The sequence below is a fragment of the Brassica oleracea genome, chromosome C1 (assembly GCF_000695525.1).
Source record: "Brassica oleracea var. oleracea cultivar TO1000 chromosome C1, BOL, whole genome shotgun sequence".
Taxonomy (NCBI): domain Eukaryota; kingdom Viridiplantae; phylum Streptophyta; class Magnoliopsida; order Brassicales; family Brassicaceae; genus Brassica; species Brassica oleracea.
In genome coordinates, this window is record NC_027748.1 from 31,150,790 (window position 1) to 31,155,373 (window position 4,584).

Sequence of the window (4,584 nt, forward strand, 5' to 3'; positions counted from 1 at the left end):
TGGATTTAGTTACGATTCTATTACGACGAATTGTTTTCGTGTTCCTTACGTTTTTATTACGACGAATTTATTTAGAGGTTTTTGCGGGTCTTTTACGACGAATCATTTACGAGTTTCTTACGAGGAAGCACAACGACCGCGTTACGTGGAAACCCCACGTGGTCTTTACGACGAAAACTTAATTCTTCTTTACGAGGAAAATATAACCTCGCTAATTAACGAGGAAATGACGACGAATCTTCTCTTACGACAATCATATAACGACGAAACGCCTTTCATCGCCATTTCCTCGTAAGCCTTCTTTTCCGAGGAAATAACGACGATTTTGGCCGTCGTTAAATTTGTGTTTTCTTGTAGTGATGATGTTAACTGGAACATACTCTGAAGCAGCCTCATATGAATTCACAACGCTTACAGCTATTGCTCCCTCTCAGTTGTGCTTCTTCTTTTCTGTTTGGTGTCTTCTTTGATCACCAACTTCTGATGTTCGGTTCCCTTGACCTGAATCTCAGCTTATCTGTTTTTTTTTTTTGTCATTGGACCTTCTTGGTACTCAACTTCCGTTACAAAGTTTTGCTTTGAAGGTCCTGGATCATGTGATCAACCTTTTGATCAACAAGCTCAGTCTCTCTTTTGACAATAACTCAGGCTTAGCTTCTCTGTTTTTAACTTAGCTTCTCTGTTTTTAATTAAAAATCTTAGTTCAAAATAATACCAAATCATGGACACTTACTAGATGGAAGTTTGTGAATATAAAGAGCATAGAGAAGAAGGAAGAGTAGTCATCCAACCATCTCTAGCAATGAAAGGTTTAGTGTTTATTTTATTTTTTTGTAAAAAGGCTTACGAGGTTTAGTGTTTATATGAAAAGCATGCTCAGAAAAGGATGAACATGGTTTAGGGTTTCTTGAACATGGAATAAGCAAGGATTGAAGAAACAGAAAAGGATGAACATGGTTTGATTTGCTTATTCCATAATTTATTTTCCCAACCAACTCTTCCTTGCTTATTCTATAATTTTCGAATTAAAGAAACAGAAAAGGATGAACATGGTTTGATTTGTCGATAAAAAAGAAGACGGCGTTAAACAACTTCGACGTACTTTTCTGTTTTCCTTTTTTTTAATTGTTTTTCTCTTTTTAATTTTGTAGATAATTCCATTTATATTTTTTACTTTTTTTTTTCTTCCAAAAACTAAATATGATGTGACAAGTTATTATTGGCTAGCTCTAGGGGTGGACACAAGAATTACTCGAAAAAATGAGATGAAACTACTTTATTGATATGAAATATTGAGTTTGAGAACATTTTGCCGAGAAGAAGACGGTAAGTCGTAAAAGGTCTTTATCAAAAACAAATTACAGTAAATAAAAAAAGGATGGTAAGTCAGTGAAGTTGTTTTGTTACACTAATTTTTGCAAAATTAACAAAACCTTTTTTATTTTTTTTTAGTAAAATTTAATTTTAATAGTGAACTAATATGGATTAATAAATGTCTTTTTTATTGTGACCCATATCTTGCTTACTAGTATCATTATAAAGTTTTAAAATTAAGCCCATATAAGTATATATTATTATTATTTTTAACACTGATATTTCATTGGAGACTTCAAAGGATCTCAGAATATCACAACTTACGGTTAATAAGAACTAGTAAAAACAAAAAGAAAAAACAGAGCAAGAAAGTATATATTATACTTAAAATTAGTAATAAATGAAATATAATATGCTATTAGATATGTTTTGGAAAAATGATGCCCTAACACAATGTTTCTTTTTGGTAAATGGAGGCACGGCTCTGCGTGTACCCTGGATTTACATTATCTTATGATGATTAGCTGTAATCAGTCCAATAATTTGTTTTATATTCAAAATCAAAGCATGTATCCAACTTAACCAATAATGTGATAATTTTAATGGTGCCACTGTATCCAACTTAACCAATAATGTGATAATTTTATTAAGAAAAACCGCATAAAAAACTTCGAAAGGGACACACTTTAAACCTTAAAGTTTTTTAACTATCACTTTAAACTTTCAATATGATATTTGTATAACAAAAAACCTCCGACCTGGCTTACTTGTTCATCAAGTAAAAAATTGACATGTTGTACATGTAAATGTGATGATGTATCCGTTTTTTTCGAAAAAATAATTATTCAACTAAAAAATAAATAAAAATTAAATAAAATTCAGAAAATTAATCAGAATTTCAAAATAAGTTAGAATTAATTAAAATAAAGAAAATTAAATAAAAATTCAGAAATAAATAAGATTAAATTAAAATTCAGAAAATTAAACAAAAATAAAGAAAAAAATTAAAATTAAAAAAAATCAAAATAGTTTTTTCTTTTAAATTACAAGATTGTTCTTAAAAGAAAACAACATATCATCGTTGACAATAACAATTTCAAACATACACCTGATAACGATGGTGGTTTCTCTCATAAACATTAACAGTGACGTTTATGACATTATCGTTAAAAATAACAGTAGATATGTCAATAACGATGTTTTTGACAACCATCATTTAAAACTGTCGTTTATGAAATTATCGTTTATGAAATTATCGTTAAATGATGGTTGTCGAAAAAATCGTTATTAGCATATCTACCGTCATTTTTAACGATGATGTTGGAAACCATCATTAGAGATATGTCAAAAAAGTCATTGTTAATGGTTATGAGAGAAACCACCGTCGTTATCACTGATATGTTTGAAATTGTTATTGTGATGATATGTTTGTTTTCTTTAAAAAAATAATCTTGTAATTAAAAAAATAACTATTTTTAATCTTCTATTTTTTTTTTAACTTTGTGGTTTTTTCTTTACTTTTTGTTTAGTTTTCTGAATTTTTATTTAATTTTCTGTATTCTAATTTAATTTTCTGTATTTTAATTAACTCTAATTTATTTACGAAATTTTAATTAATTTTCTGATTTTTAATTTAATTTTCTGAATTTTTATATAGTTTTCCGATTTTTTTTAATTTTCTGTTTCCTTATTTAATTTTTATTTATTTTATTAATTAAATAATCATTTTTTCAAAAAAATCGACACATCATCAGATTTATCTGTACATGACAGTTTTTTTTACTTGATGAATAAATTAGCCAGATTGAAGGTTTTTTTATGATACAAATATCATTAAAAAAGTTTAAAGTACTAGTAAAAAAAGTTAGGTTTAAAGTGTTAGTAGATGTCATTTTCTAAGTTTTTTACACGATTTTCTCATTTTATTAAATAGTACTTTTCATTATTTTTAACAATTGGTTATGCAACGCACATCTCTACCATTTTATTTACTACGGATCGTTATCCGCGCCAAGGCGCAGAGTTTTTGCATTTTAATCTATTTTTGTCTCTTACTTACTAATCTAGCATTCAGTTTTTCAATGCATTTTATCTTTACTATCTTCTCTTGTCTTGTTTACATTTGTTTTCACGTTATGTCGTTTGATTTGTCTTAGTTTTGGTTTGTGTAATAACTTAACCCTGCTCATTCTTCTTTCATTCTTTATTGATTGATATTTTTATTTGGCTTAACTCTGTGTTGCCACTAATTTGCTCAAATCATTTTTCATCATCTGCTTCGTATTCTTTTCATATTCATTAACTATTGTCTCCAATCTCTTTAAATCCTAAAAATCCTATATGTTCTTTTGTTTATTAAATCACATATTAAATATTGTTGAAAATGTTTATTTATTCTAATAAATCCTTACGATTATAATTAAGATGATATGGATAAAAGACTGATTATAATTTAGTTGAAATTAAAGTCTAAAGTAGAAGTTATTAAACTTGCAATCCTTCCTTTTGTCATCCAAGATAGCTTTAATCAAATCAATTATATTGATTTAGAAAACCCATAAGCTATTTCAATCTCAAACAACAAAAAAATAGGCGCATTTGTTATTGACGCTGCGGCGGGTTTCCTTTACTATAAACATAATTGCTTGTCACAACTGTTAATAAACCCAAATGTGTTTACAAAAGCTATCCATATAAGAGTTTCATACTCATTTCTCATTCTCTAGTCATCTCATATGTTAGTAGCTATCATAATACAATCATCAAACAAATGACATATCTCTTGGTTCTATATAAAATATGCAAAAGGACTGTTTTCTACAAACTCCATGATCACTGAGTATTATAAATATCAAACTCTGTCTATGGTCTATTTATATGTTGAGGAAATGCCTCGAAATGTAGCTTCCAAATAATGATTTCCAGGTCAACACATTGCATGTTAACCTCCACAATGGGATCATCGGATCTGCAGATACCGCTACATGTCGAGTCGAACGCAGCTACACATATGTTCCCTGCTTGTGCCTTTCATTCACAATCTGCAATTCTCCTAAGAACCAGAATCAATGTTAAATGAGGTAAAAGTTTTAGAGTCACAACAGACTTTGTATAGCCAAGCCCAGTAAACCAAACACCCAACCTAACATCCCCACTTGCCTATCTGTGCAGAAAATGACTTGATCATTATATAGTAGCACCGAGAAGTTAGATGGAGAATGAGGTATGAATGCAAAGTAGACAAAACAGTTAAAATCTTACTGATTATCG

At 29.0% G+C, this 4,584-nt stretch overlaps 1 pseudogene; it reads left to right on the plus strand.

Moving 5' to 3' along the window:
- The first annotated feature begins 2,560 nt into the window (after nt 1-2,560).
- Nucleotides 2,561-4,584, plus strand: part of LOC106337448 — a 13,076-nt pseudogene continuing 11,052 nt past the window's right edge.